Consider the following 16,268-nt stretch of genomic DNA (forward strand, 5'->3'; position numbering starts at 1 on the left):
TTTTATTGATGTTTTTAAGTCTTCCAAAGTTGTTGGATGTTCAGTAAGTTATAGATACATTATATTGCAAACCTATCCCTAATAATGTAATGCTTAAATCATTTATGAGCCAGGTTGAAGTACATTTTCTGGTGTATGGTTTCAGTATATATTTGTTAGCTCAAATATGCATACTTGATATTTGAAAGTGTTCTTTTTTACTTCTCTATCTAGACTCTTCAAACCGATTGAGTCTTATTGTTGCTTTTCTTAACACACATCTGTCAGGCAAAAGTAGTCTTTTATTTACTTGGGAAATACAAATATATAGAATTTTCATTTCTTGTTCTTGGCCATGTCCATGTTAATAGTGTCTTAAATTTTATTTTTTTTCCAAGTTTGGAATAAGTAATGGTGTGTGTTGGGGTGAGATTGAAGTGACCCTATCCCTCAGCTTCTAGAGATTCAGAAAACATTATTGTATTCTTATCTAGATGTTGACTCTTAATTTACTCCTTTTTAGAATTAGGTGCCATCATATATTTTCTATTAAGTTGATAACTTTCGTGTTTTAAGTGTACCAGACTGAAAACCTTTTCCTGTGTGTTACTGAAGCACTTAGTGTTGGGGAATTTGCTTCACCTTTAAACAAATTTCTTTCTAAAATACCCAATATGAATCATTGTTAAAAGTATTTTACATGCTTTAAGAATTTTATAACATTAATTTAGAAAAGACTTTTGCCAATATATTTATCAAACTTATTTTGTTATCAGATTTATATCAGTAAGAGATCTAGAGGAAATTAACACACATGCAATACAGTAAGTTTCATTTACTTTGGAACTCATTAGTCTCCTTTTCCTTTGAGTCATTTATAATGGTTGTAACTAGAATTAGCAATGATAATAACCTTTAATTTTTGATAGTATGGAGGTAGCCTGTGCTCCATTGCCCTATTAAGAGTAATCAGTAAAAACTTGGTACTATTTCAGCTGATTCAAGCATCTGGGTCTCCAAGAGGTCTCCTACCAATGGTTGGGTGAGTGTTCTTGGATATTTAGCGACCTCTCCATTTGGGAATTTCTTAATTTTTCTTCAAGATTCTTTGAAAGATTGCAGAGTTTCTAAATTAAAGATTCTTATTTGTGTTTTTATTTTAGGCTTTAACCTTTGTTAATACCTTTATTTGTAGTCCATCCTCACTTTCTGGGTTTAAACATAAGAGCTTTTCTGTTTGTTTACTTTACTTGGATTTTTATTGTGTTGGTGGTTGTTTTCTTCAATAGAACCATTTTTAGAGATTTTCAGTATAGTTTAACCAGGATGAGGCTAGAAGATGATTTCTTCTAAATGGTCTTAATTTCATTAATTCGTTTGTTTCCTGGCTTGGCTTTTTTTTAGTTCTATTAACTCTACTTTGAGATAAAAGGCAAGAAATATGTTTTTAAAGACAGAAAATAGCTGGGAATGTGGCTCAAGGGTAGAGCACCTGTGTAGCAAGTGAAAAGCTCTAAGTTCTAACCCCAGTATCATGCACACACACACACACGTGTCACACACCCTGCCTGGTAAGTGAACGGTTCTAAGTTCAAGCCCCAATACCATACACACATGCACACAACAAAATACTCCTGAGTTTTTGAAAAATAGCATGTAAATTGTTGATGCAGTATCTTGTTAGGGAAACTTTTATTTTCTGTTACTTTACCAAATGTGATCATTTTTATAAATTCTGGATACTGGTAGGTAGTATTGGTGCTACTGATACTTTAATTTGTTGCTGAGTTTGGGAAACAGATGCATGTTGATCATCTTGCCAAAACATAAAGCAGTCTTTTAATGTCCTGTTTTAGCTTATTTATTGTATTTCCTAATTTTTAATTTGGGGGAATGGTGTTAATGATAAATATAAACTGTTACTTTTGTGAATAATGATGATGATGATTGATGTCATCAGTTATGATGGAGGACTAACCCCTTTTTATTGCAATTCCAAAAACAGTATTAAGAGGTAGGCAGTGTTACTATTGTGTTGACAGACAGGGATAGTGAAGCTCAAAAAGTTAACTAGCATGTCTTTAGTTCTGTGCTATGAACATTGGAAGAAGGTCCAAATAATTCAAAATGAAATTAATGAAATGAAAACTGTTCTGTATGAAAACAACTCAGTTGTTTTTAAGAGTTGAATAGGAAAAAAACTTCCCATTCTCTGCCACTTAGTAGCCTAAGATTAGGATTATCTTATCTGAATTAGGCAGACTACAAAAGAGCAATAAAAATTCTACATATTTGTCATAGGTTTCTATTTTTCTTTTGTTAGGTATTATATATCTACTATATGTATTTCTCGTTTTTTACTGATTAGTTATCCCATGGTATTTAATAATAGGTTATAAGAATGTCACTTCATTAGAACTTCTTGGTAATGGAGGAAGATTATTACTTCAACTAAATATAGCTTAGACAATTCCTTGTAATTAGACACAAGTAAAACAGCTGAAATACCTAGAGTAGAGAAAGAACGTTCTAGTACAGAGATGGACTTTTAACTAGTTTTGTATATTACTTGCTTTAGAAATGTTTCAAAATCAAATTCCTTCTAGAGATTAACCCTAAAATAACTAGAGTGCTAGAATAGAATGAAATCTCCAAGTCAATAGGAATTTCATTTTTATTGCAGAAGCGTCAGTATCTAGGATAGTACTTGTCACATCTTAGGTCCTCAATAAAATCTCTTTTTTTAGTTTTTTGGTTTTCGTTGTTTTTTTGTTTGTTTTATTTTGAGAAAGGGTCTCACTGTGTTGCCCTGGCTGGCCTAGAGTTCACAATCCTCCCTCTTTAGTCTTTGAAGTGCTTGGATTATAGTTGTGTACCACCAGTAAGTATTTCTTGAATGAACTAATTAATAATAAGATAAACTATGTCAAGTTATCTTTCAGTTTCTCTAAATATTCAGTGGTGTTAATACTTCACTTTTATTTAAAGAAGTAGGTTACTTAGCATGGGTGGGTAGGTAGACAGGTAGACAGATAGATATCTAGCTAGCTAGCTAATTAGCTAGTTAGATAGATTACTTGCTTTTCCAATCTCATACTTAAGTATTACTGTGTATAATCTGAATATCAATCAGAGTTTCAGTTTCGTTTTTTGGGTTTTGGTTCCTTTTTTTTTTGTGTGTGGAGTTGGGGATCAAACCTAGGGTCATGCCCATACTAAGTATGTATTTTTGTCACTGAGTGACCCTCTCCACCTTTAATAAGTTTGTTTTGAATGTGGATATACATAAAAGGCCTTCTCCAAAGTTATCCTTATAAAATGTAAGCTAAATTGTTTTGGCTTTTAACTTTACATTTTCTGGTTACCTGAAGTGTATAAGTCACTGGTTTATGATTCAGGAAGATGTCTCTTATTTTTAAATTAGTGAAACCTACTGGACTTAATTAAATTGGACAGAGAATACGCACATCGTAGCTGAGTAAATCATACTGCTAAATATATAGTAAAATTAAGCCATCTTTTGTGAAGATGTTTTTCCTGTTCTATCTCATCGTATATACTTAGCAATCAAATAACTCCTATTCTGGCATGTTTTTTTCTTGTTAAGGATTTTGTTTTAATAGTAGTGGGGTTTCACACGGCCTCATGCTCTGCCACTTGAGTCACTCCACCAACCCTGTTTTGTATAGAGTAGTTTCGAGATAGGGTCTTAAGAACTATTTGCCCAGGCTGGCCTCAACCCACGATCCTCCAAGATCTTTTTGATGGATTTGGTGTAGTTATTTTGAAGGCCCTTATTAACAAATTCATTCTTCTTAAGTTAATTTTACATATAAAGTTTTGTATGCTTTTTCCATCCAAACTTAATGTTTAAAGTTTAAACTATAGAATTAAATGAATAGTAGTTTAGTTCACTTATCTATTGGGTTGTGAGTGATGATTAAAGTATTTAGTTTCTTAGTTTATGAACTTAGATTGCTTTTCTCTAAATGCAGGCATCTTTGAGTGACTGTAATTTTGGTATGATTTCTTCAGACCTTTATGTTTCCTTCCACATGTGTTTGTGATATCACTGCGGTCATACTTTGAATTTCTCTTTTATGGGTTGCCCTTTTCCTCTCGGGGAACTGTATGTTAGTACTGTTAAATAATTCATGTACCATTAGAGCTGCATTCAGAAGTTCATGAAAAGATTTTTCATCTTGTTTTTACTGTGTTCCTATAGGATATTAATCAGATTCTAAGAATACAATATAGTCAGAATAAAGTCTAAGACTTGCATTTCTGGTAAGATCACCATTTTACCTGAAACACTATCTATAGAAGGAGTTAAAAGAAACCTGCTAAGTCATTATCATTCAAATTCTTACATTTCTTGTTGGTTTTTTTTTTTTTATTTGTTTGTTTTTTTAAAGAAGGAGTCTAGCTATATAGCCCAGGCTAGCCTCTAGCTCCTGATCTTACAGCTGCCTCCCTAGTGAATGCTGGCGTTACAAAGGCATGAGCTACCATGCCTGCCTTTAGTCTTTTTTATTCACTATTTTGATTCACTCTCCTTCCCTTATGCAAGCAGCCATATCCTTTCTGTTCTGTCTTCTGGAACTTGTGGTCTTTAACAGCAAAAATCGTTTGGTCTTTTCTCTTAATGTTCCCTTTACTTTATTACTATTATTGAAACCTGTGTATTTATAAAGGAAACTTTCATTGCCTTCTCACTTGCTGGCTGCTTTTCCTTGCTTTATGTAACATTGGATGATAAAACTGGTAGCAGCTTCCAAGGTCTTTAGAGCTGCTTTTCAATCATTTATTTGCCTTCCTCCTTCAAAGCCCTGAGCTGCGTTGGCTATATTACCATGTTATAGAACTCTACCAGCTTTTTCCCCCTTTCTTTCTCCCAAACACTGTTCTCATCATAGTTCATAGTAATTTCAAATTCTCTGTCTTCAAATTATTTTGTTACAGCTGATGTTATATCCAAAACTCTGGCCTCTTAGCTCTCTGCTCTACTTTTCTGATGATGTTTTCCTCTATTCTGCTCTGACCACCGTTTCCCATGATCATCCCTAAACCTTCACTACCTCCCAAATCTAATTTTATCCATCCTTTTTCTAACTACCATCTTACTCAGTACTCTCAATCCAGTATTTTTTTAACTTCATTGCAACCTTCAGTCTATTCACCATACTGCTTTTCAGCGTTGTCTTCTCATGATTTCTCTCTACCCAGCTCCAGAATTCTGCTTGATCACTGATCATTTTCCATGAGATAAAAAGTAGTATTTTCCCTCCCTCTTACTGTATTTGCCTCTCAGAGCCTTGTTTGTTTTAACCCAACTCCCTCTTATTATGCACCTGACTAAGGTAAAATACTCAATCATGCTGACTTTCTAAGTCTTACTTACCTAGTCAATTTCCTCTTTTTTAAAAAAACATTTTTATTAGCATATATTAATTTTACAGAGGCAATTTCCTCTTGCAGGTAGCTATATCTCTCCCTTTAAGCCTTTAAGAACTAAAATTCCTCTTTCCTTTTGGTAGCACAATTACCTTTTTGCATATAATTTATTTATTATCTGTCTCCTTCTGCTGAAACTTAAGCACCATGAAGAATTGGATTTTTGTATTTTGGTTAATTAATATACCTCAAGAACTTGGTATACAGTAGATGTTTAATAAGTATTTTTTGTTGTCTGTACTTTTCCACTTCTACTACTCTCCTTCCCTTCTCTTTTCAACCCAATTAGTTAGACTTTCTTCCCTGCTATAGCACTAAAATTGTTTTTATCAGTTTTACTGATACTTCCATCTTATTCTTTTTAAAGAAAACAGTCAATATTGGCTTTTTAGCACTATTTGGAAGTTAATCACTTTTTTTGATTTCTGAGAGACTGTATCCTTCTGATTCTTTTTCCTTTCTCATGAATTGCTTCTTTCACACTTCATCTTGATCTTTAAATGCTGAAGATATTCTGATATTCAGGAGTTAGTCTTCAACTGCCTTTTCTCTTTGATACACCTTCACTCACTTGGTGGCCTCATTGAGTCTTATTACTTTTATTGTCATATGTGCTAATGGCACCTAAATATTAAGTCTAATTCTGACCTTTCCTTCAGTTTTACATCTCTTATATCTAACTGCCTACTTGGTATTTTTTGCTAGAATGTCTAACAGATACCTCAGGATTACACCTGTCTAAAACAATGCTTGACTTTAATCCTCTCCTCTTTCCTATTTCAGTAAAAGGTGTCTTCACTCTTGAAGTCAGTCAGTCCCCCAAACAAGGAGCCTGTCTTGCTTTCTCAGTGTCTTTTGTATCCCATGTCAGTCTTTCACCAAGTGTCTGCCTTCAGATCTGTCTTGGATCTAACTCTGATTCGCTTCCATCGCTACTGCCCACTCTCAAGTTTGTACACTGGAGAGCCACTGATTGGGTGTTTCTGTTTCTATTTTTTCTTCTGCTCACCAGGTCAGTCTACTAACTGAATGCAAAATGATGCTCCAATACCTAAACCAGATAATTTTTCCTCTTCCCAAAAGGTTCTAGTGGTTTTGCATGTCACTTAGAATAAAATCTTCCAAGCATTCTCAGGTTCCATTTCTGCCTCCTTTTTGGCAACATCTCTTACTGCTCATTCTCTTGAAGACTTACTGGCTTTTGCTTTCCCTTAAATAACTAGCCTTATTTTCACTTACCTCAGGGTCTTCATATTTGCTGTTACCTCTGACTGAAATCATGCTTCCATCAGTTCATTCCTTTATATCATCAAATAGTACTCTTGACATTGCCCTGTCCCAACCATCCTCATTATGATCATTCATTTCACCAACTCTCTTTCTCATTATTGGAAACACTTTGCCTCCCCCACCCTTGATGTTGTTTATCTGTTTATATACTGGAAGAATCAATTGGGCAGGGATTTTTGTCTTTTTTCTATATCCCTATTACCTAGAATAGTACTTGATACAGTTAATACTCAATATGTTAAATTTTTGAGAAAAAGAATGTTTTAAAAATCAAAAGCAGTGTTTCAAAATCATGACTACCCAGCTACAGTTTTTTTTTAATGTGACCTACAGCAACAGAATGTTAAGCATTTACAAAAACAGTGAGCCCATGTAGACAATGGGTAAGTTCTGATATTCAGAGATACTCAATATTCAAAGATATTTTGGGAATCAGATCAAAATACTGGAAATATGACATGTTAGATTTCATCCAGAAATGTTTATTCATTAAATTATTTTTTCAGTGTTTTTGCACACTAATATTCTTATAAGGGAAGTATTTTAAAATTGAGGGGGAATTAGTCTTTCATTTCTCTTCATATAATTATTTAGGAGTTTGTCTAAATAATGTTTTTGCATATTCTAATTCACTTGTGAAAGACTAGTCTATTAGGTGAGAGAGAGAGTTCTGGCCTGATTGTCAAAAGAGATGTAATTCTATTCTGGGCCCATTAGCACCTATCCAGCTATGTTATATATAGTCATATGTATATATAAGCTATTCATAATATTCATATTCAAGTACCAATTAGAAAGGAAAACTTCTGTGTGGAAGTAATAGAAGATGTGTTATTTGGCCGGTTAGTATTAACTTAGCTTTCCAAAGAAACCTTTTTTAAGAAAAAAAATATTCTCCCTATGTTCTTGAATAAGTTAGGAACTCACCAGCTGTGTTACCTATTAGGTGTTCTTCTATAGGATGTTACTGATTTAATTGTTAACTCTAAGACAGATGTTGGGCTTCCTAAAACAAATTTCTGGTCCTTTACTCATTCATTCAACAAAGAGCTACTAAGTTCTTTCTATATGTCAGTTGCTATTCTAGGAAACAAAAGGTTTAAAAAAAAAAGTCCCTGTCCTCATGGACTTTTATGTTCTAGTGAAGGGAAGCGGATCAAGTAAATTATACTTGTGGTTGAATGTGTGTATATACACATCTACAGCTCTCATATGTGTGAATATATACAGATACATATGAGTGTATACAGAAAAAAATATATGCATGAACACACACACACAAAGTAGAGGAATATCAAGAATTTCAGAATAGAGGTGGTGATTGCAGTTTTATAAGTGGTAGTGAGGTAACATTGGAACAAAGATGTAAAAATGTTTAGGTAGCAAATATAGAGAACTTAAAGGAAATATGTTTTAATGATTAATCAGTTTTGAAAAATTATAGATTGGGTATGTGGAAGGTGAGTTCCATTCCCATTCTTCAGGTTTACTGAATATTTGTTTCCCTTAAAAGACTGGTTTAAAATGATAGCTCTTTAAAGCAGAGAAGGGGATTTAGTGATTATTTGTGTCTATCCTTTTATGTGCAGAGAAATAGCAGTTAAATAATTTGACCAAGGAACATACAGTATAATGTAAACAAATAATGAAATTATGTTAGATGATTAATGAGTAACATTGAGTAAAATAAACACAGCAGATTTAAAATGTTTAATGGGTAAAGTTGCTTGAATGAAGTTTTGGTGATGAGAAGAAATACAGGCTTCAGTTCCTATTGATGTTTGGTGGCGAGTTAAGTTAAACCATAGTGAACTGGTGAAGTAGTAAAGTATAATAAATGTCTGAATTTCATCCTTGTCTGAATCAGTGGAACTAGCTCTGAACCATTAGCTAAAGCCATAGAAAAAGCAATGGGATGACAAAAGCCCACAAAACTGTTTGTTTCATTAACTTTCAGTTTTTCAGTTCCTGTCACCTAAGACTCTGCTTGCACTTTGTTTTTCTTATGTGACAAGTCTTTGACTATTTGAGCATTGATTGACTGATTCCAGGAAAACTTTATTGGAAGGTTTTCCTTCATGTGCTCTTTGATAAATCATGAAGGGTAGTTCCTCACACATACCTAGTCTTATGATTTGAGAGTTGTAAAATAAGCTTCTTTTAACATTATCTTCAGGATTCTAGAGTTTTCAAAGTGGTCCAGCAATGAAGATTGTAGCTTAATGTCATCTTTATAGTTTCTAATTAAAAAGCAAGGTTGAGCTATGTTTGGACATCTTGATGTTGTAATAGTATTCTTTCTTGTCTGCAAAACATTTGCGGTACCATTTCCACACAATAAAAGTTATATTTCCTCAAGATTGGAATGTGTGTGGTGATTTAAAACACACTTGTCAGTAGTTTTTGAAATTAAACAAGTAATTGTCAGGAGAAGCTGCCTCACATATGATCTTCAAATTGTATAGTTTGCAGTTCTTAAATTTTGCCAACTTCTCTAGACTTCCTCTTAAAGACTTCACTCTTTCAGTGAATCATTACCTTCTTCATAAAGTACACACTATAGCACAGTGTGATTGATGGTACAAGAGAGTTTAAGAAACATAAGTTAGTGAAACCCCATCTTAATCAATAATCTGAATGTGGTGATGCTGATATGTATCTGTAATCCTTGCTACAGGGGAGGCCATAGGTAGAAGAATCACAGTCTGAGGCCAGTCCTGGCAAAAAATGTGAAACCCTAACCAAAAAATCACAAAAAAGGGTTGGGGGTGAAGTGGTAGAACACCTGCCTATCAAGTGTAAGGGCCTGAGTTAAAAAAATAAACACATTTTTCTGAAAATATAAAAAATATTCAAATAAATGTTCTTAAAGCAAGAGCTAAGAAGAAACTATATTGTTGCCAATATAGAATTTATAATAGAGGTAATAGTTAAGCAGACTTTGTCCAGTAGAAGAAAGCAAAGAAAAATGAATAGTTCTTATATCAAGGTTCTTCATTCTAATTTACTGACTTTGGCTGTATTAAGGGAAAATGGGAGTTCTTGGGAAGCTGTTGAGTATTGGAGTTTCTCAAAACTGTCTAGAAGCTAGAGGGACAAACTTGGCAAATAAGACAGACTGTAGAAGTCCAGAGGAACTGCAGGTAAGGACACACTGTAATAAACAGGTCTACATACCCTGAGGTTTATACTCCCATATCATGTTTGTTTTTCCAAGTCCTACGAGGACTCATTCAGTCAGCTGAATGTGGAACATGTCCTTGCTTACCCTTAGGGTCACTAGAACAGGGAGGGGATGGATCTCGCCTTTTTCTCCATTATAGTACAATGAGTGATAAAATGAGAATAGCTCTCCGGAAAATGAGTATGTCTAAATTGTCAGGTAATGTATGTGTGTGGTTTTTGTAGTTGTGCTCTCTACTTAATAGCTAAATCCCTGAAAAATGACATAGAAGTTGGGGGGGGAGGTGGGGCATAAGAAAAAGTAATAGAGGGGGCTGATTTTGATTAAAGTACATTATATACATGTGTGGAAATACCACAATGAAACCCCTGTGTAAAATTAATATACCCTAAAAAAAGAGGAAGAATAGAGATAGAATATTAAAAATAGGAGACTTTAGATGCTACATTGTAGCCCCTCTTCTTGTCAAACAAAAACAAACAAGGAAAGATGTCCACTATATCCTTTATTTTCCAAAATTGATGACACCACCACAGTACTTATTCAGTGTTTGACTTTGCTGATCAGTCCTGTCTTTCTCTCACAAACTCCTTTGGCTTTACTGCCTCATTTTCTTCCAGTTCTCTTTATTCCTCTGAACATTGTTTCCTTTTCCTTCTCTATTTCTTTTTTCCCTGTGAATATGAGGAGGGGGTTATAATTGGAGGTAAAGTGTTTTTTCTTATTCTTTGTTTCATTACTTAAGTGTTCTCTCTTTAAGTTTCAGTTCTCAACTCCTTTTAATTTTATGCATTCATCCTAACAATCTTATCTAATCCTGTAGCTTCAAGCCTCACTTTGTATTTGTAGAAAATCTGTGTTGCTGATTTTTCAGGTTCATTTTCCTATTTACTTTTAGGTTTAGTTTCAAAGGAAGTAATATGTATAACATTGGAAAAATTTAAGTATTCCTTTTGATTTCCATTATATTCTCCCTTCCTAAGCTGTTAAGGTTCTTTTCCTGTGGAATATTGTACTATGATAATGTTTTTAATTCTTAATCTTATTCATGCATGCTATGTATGAATTTACCTGTTGCTAAACTATGAACTCTTTGAGTGAGGACAGATGCTGTGTTTTATTTCATCATTTTTTTCTCGTTTTTAGCACATAAATTTATGCTCAAAAAGTGGATTTTTCTTCTCCCGTTTTCCAGGAACTAAGAGGCTTTAAAACCTCATTTTACATCCTGGGTTTCTTATAAGTTCCAAGACTAGAAACTTCACATTGAGTATTTGCTGGGTAGCTAAACTTACCAAGTCTACTCAATCCCACTTACTCAATTCCAGTCTTCTTTGAAAATATTAATTTTTTTCACTGAAAATATAGGTATTCGTATTTTCTTGGCTTTATCACAGCTCTCCACATATATATTTTGTCACTAGTTTTAATTTTAGAAAACATTATTTTAAAACTGTTTAAGGAGTCATTTTTCCCTTTCTTGAAAAACCTTTGACTTAATTTTGCTTAGTGTCAACAGCAGAGGTACACTGAAATCCTACTAAATTTACATGTACTTTAATATTTTCGGTATTCATTTTCTCTTTGTATGTTGAATTCGAAATCATCTTTCAAGGAAGAAATATTTTATCTTCTCTGATCCCTTCTCTATTTTTCTTTTTACTTATTCTGGGCTAAAAAAAACCATAATTTAGATTTCCTGAAATATTACATATACAAAATAGAATGTGAATTATACATCCTAGTAAAATCAGAGAAGATTTTAAACACTTGTATCATGTGGACATCTAGCCACTATTGTACTGGGTCAGAATATACTCCACAGTAGAGACTTGACATGGAAATAAATGAATTTACTCTTTTAATGCCTCATGTACTATAACCATTTCTGCAAATAGAGTATAATTTTCATCCTCTAAAAGTGTGTGCTTCTTAATACACAAAAATTTCTGAGGTTGTAGAACTTAAATGATGTAATCTGTACTCATGAGAGATTTTTATGGATGGTTTTGATTCTACAAAATGACTTTTTCCATTGTCAATTTTAGCTGCTATTTTACTGCCTTAAGAGTATTAATCTTTGTAAATTTTGAACTCCTTAGTGGCAAGAAATGGTGTAATAATATTTATATTTCAGGCTGGGTGCCAGTGGCTAGGTACTTGAGAGAATGAAATCACGAGAATCGCAGTTCAGGTCCGACTGGGCAAAAACTTTGCAAGATTTCATCTTGATCAATAGCTTGGCCTTGGTGGTATGCTCCTGTCATACCAAGCTACTCAGGATTGCCGTTCTTGGCTAATCCAGGCAAAAAGAAACTCCACCTCAACAGAAAAAAAGCGGGGTGTGGTAGAGTATGCCTGTCATCCTAGCAACAGCAGGAATTTTAAAATAGAAGGGTCATTGACCAGGCCAACATGGACAAAAGTGAGGCCCTGTCTCTAAAATAACCAGAGCGAAAAGGGCTGGAGGCATGGCTCAAGTGGTGGAATACCTGCCTGCCAAGTGTGAACCCCTGAGATCAAACATCCATATCACCAAAAAAAAAAAAAAGAAAATACATACATATATGTATGTGTGTGTGTATATATATATGTGTATATATATATATATATACATATTTGAGTTCCTTGTATAATAGATACTTTATGTGTTGAATGAAAATTATGTCAGAGTCATAAGGTGAAAGCATAAAAGATACTCTTCATGTTAGATTTTAACTTAACTAATTTTATCTGTGGTTATATATTTTCATTCCTTGGTATCCACAAATGCTTATATTCCTTATGTAAAATGGCATAATATTTGCATATAACGTACACACATTCTCCCATTTACTTTAACACATTTCCAGATTACTTAGAATATATAATGTTATACTATATTGTTTAGAAAATGACAAGAAATCTTCAGTAGAAATACAATTTTTTTTCTCAAATTGTTGACCCACTGTTGATTTAATTTGTGGGTGTGTAACCTGCAGGTAGATACAAAGAGCTAACTATATTAGTTTATCAACTTATATAAAATTATATAAATTATGCATTTTAGTTATAAGTGGTGAAAAATTAGATCTTTTTAAAAATGCATGTTTATGTATACTACATGCATGTAGGTGGTTTTGGAATAATATCATACAAGCCTAACAAGTTTTAGGATACCATATACAGCAATACAGTTCAGAAGTGTTGCCATGAGGCAAAACATTGATACAAAAGTAGATTCCTAGTTAGCATTCACCTTCTTAGTTGCTGTATATTCAGATGTCTTAAAATTTTTTGCTCTCTGAAGTAATAGGTCTGTAAAGTACATTTCTTTTGTTTTTTCAGTGAGAATTTTGGTGATTTCATGTTTATTTGTCTTGTCACAAATTGTGTGTGTGAGAAGATATTGTGGAAATAATGATTTTTCTTTTAAAAACTTATTTACATCTTGGAGGTTTGCTTTTCTCTGCTTTTTTTTTCCCTTTTCATATTTTGTCTCTGTAAGGTTTTGTGGTCTTCATTGGATTTTAATCATTTTCAGTTAAACCACATGCTCATTAGCTTGTATACTTTACAATCAGTGGTCATCTCTGTCATATATTAAAAACAAGAGATGGTTAGATAATTTTAGAATAAAATTACTGTGACAATTCTCAGTTCTTTTAAATAGATGTACTTCATCAAAGCATAAATACAAAAAACTTTGATTGCCTTTTGCAAATAATGCAACCAAAACTCTAATCCAGAATTCTTATGATTGATTTCCTTCTTGGTATCTTAACTATAAAGACTTTAATTTGTTAAGAAAATTAGCCAAGAACTAAAGTATTACATGTGTCCTGAACTGCAGTACAAAAGAAGGGGAGGGTATGTTGCTGATAATTTTCTTTACACACTATGATTTTATGTATGGTAAACTCTAGTGTAATAAAACACCGGAGTTATCAGGCACTGAATCAATTTATCATTTCAGTTCTTTTGTAAAGGATTAAAGTTCTGTGTTGTCATAATTTTGATATTTTCTGTTTCTTACTCTTACATAAAGATCATTGTCCTTTTAATGCAGTTTTATAGAAATAGTACTTTGCTAGTCATGCACTAAGACATGAATTTTCTCTATCTCATTTAGTAATATATTACATTTTTGTTGTAGAGAATTACCTAACTTCTAAGCCACTTTAGAATCTCAGAGGCTGATTAATGATTTTTTGACTTATATTTACTAAGATATGAGTCTAAGATTCTAGCAAGAAGTTTGGTCAAATACTCAATTTCTGAAATGTGATCAGTTAGTTTTTAAAAAGTACCATCTCACCATTTTTAGTTTGCATATAACTATGAACTGTTTATTCCAGTTTAATATTTGCTGTTGGCTTGTTGTGGATTATGTCCACAGCATGCTCAAACTGTTTTATATAAAGTTTATTTGTATGCTTCCCAGCCTCCAAAACTGTGAGAAACAAATTTCTGTTTTTAAGCTACCCATTCTAAGATATTTGTTATTGCAGCCCTAAAGGACTAAGAAATGTGTTCTCTAAAAGAGTATATACATATAGTCAGGAGATACATAAAAGATGTTCATTGAAATCTAGGACTTTTATTTACATTAATAAAATAAGATCTCTAATACAAAACTTTTATTTACATTGATAAAATAAGAAATCTCCAAAATAAGGAACCAAGGCTTCCTGGAGAAATGCTTAGCTTCATGGCTTAAGCTGGAAAAATACAAGATGAGCTTACATTTTGTGTTGCCAGAAAGTAAGGAAGTGCACAAACAAAAGGGCCTGTAATGGCCAGAGTTGCAACAATTTGAACATCAAAATAACTGTAGAATTTTATTATAAACCATCACATAAAATAAGTATCTGTTTTCATACTGATAATGTGTAAGTGAATAAAGGACAACTCTTTCTTACAGAAGAACTCCAAATTTAAAAAATGTGGGAGGAATGAAAAAACTAAAAATGACCCTTATAATACTACAGTAATAATTGTTATATCTCTGAATGAGATATAATACCAGGTTAACCAAGTGATGACGTTAAGATCACCAATAATACGATATACTGTGTACTACCTGTTATGATACACTCAGAAAGGCAAATCACTTCTATAGTATTCTTACCAAAAATACATAACCTCAAACTAATCATGAGAAAGCATCAGTCAGATGAATTGAGGGACATTCTCCAAGATAACTGTGCAGTACTCCTTAAAAATGTCAAGGACATGAGAAACAAGTAGACTGAGTAACTTTTCCTGATTAGGGACAAAGAGAACATGACAAGTCAAAGCAATGTGGCATCCTGGTTTAGATTTGAGAACAGAGAAAGATCATTTGTGAAAAACTAGTGAATTCCAAATGAAGTCTGTAGTTAATTGTTAAAAATTATACCTTGGTTATATGGAATATTAATATTAGGAGAAAATAGGATATGTAGAAGCTCTTTGTACAGGTTTTGAAGCTTTTCTGTACTCTGAAATTCAAAGTTAAAAACTTTTAAAAATAAAACATGTTAACCTTTACTGAATTTAATGTACTGGCTGATAATGGCACCCATACTGATGTTGTATATCAGATGTACCTTGTCGCACAAAGAAGGTCTAGTATCCTGGGGAAAGAAGAATGGGAGCTCAATTCTTCAGACAAGGAAGGATGGCTATGGAGCTTTGATTTGCATTGAAAGTGTTGTGACGTATTGTAATTTATATGGCACTATTAAGTGGATTTACATATTTTAATGCATAGTTTTGAATGAATTACATCTCAAACAATAGATGAGTGGTTTTAAAAATTCTCTCATTTATGAGCCTTCCTCTAAATATGTACTGTGCTTTGAGATATCTGGCACAGATAAATGAACATTTTATAAATAATATACATATATTTAAGGTGTATTCTCAGTTTAGTTAGCCAATGATGTGAGTGTTCAGCAGAGTTTGAACTGTGCTCTTGAGATATATTTTACTCTTAGAGACTTCTAAAGTCCAGAACTAGTGAGACAGTTTTCAAAGATTATTTAACTGCTGAAAGATGTAATAGGGAAAATTAGATTTTTGCTTTAACACATCTAGGAGATTCACAAATACAGTGGTCAGGTCATGATTTTAAAGAGGTAGAAATGTGGGCTATGCCAAGGGTGAGGAAAAAGCTAGATTTAGAACTAAAAGAAAATTTTTGTGTCCATACCCTTTTTAAAGAAAGACTGTAAGCTGGGAGCAGGTGGCTCATGCTTATAATCCTAGCTACTCAGGAGGCAGAGATCAGGAGAATTGTGGTTTGAAGCCAGCCCGGGCAAATAGTTCAGAGAGCCTGTCTGGAAAATACCTAACACACACAAAAAAAGGGCTGGTGGAGTGACTCAAGGCGTAGGCT

General features: G+C 33.2%; 1 protein-coding gene across 10 annotated transcripts in view; it reads left to right on the forward strand.

Annotated features, from left to right (window-relative positions):
- Positions 1–16,268, forward strand: part of Lcorl (ligand dependent nuclear receptor corepressor like) — a 135,119-nt gene that overhangs the window by 36,794 nt on the left and 82,057 nt on the right. The gene's annotated exons all lie outside the window — the stretch shown is intronic.

This window comes from Castor canadensis, chromosome 9 (genome assembly GCF_047511655.1).
Source record: "Castor canadensis chromosome 9, mCasCan1.hap1v2, whole genome shotgun sequence".
NCBI classification, from domain to species: Eukaryota; Metazoa; Chordata; class Mammalia; order Rodentia; family Castoridae; genus Castor; species Castor canadensis.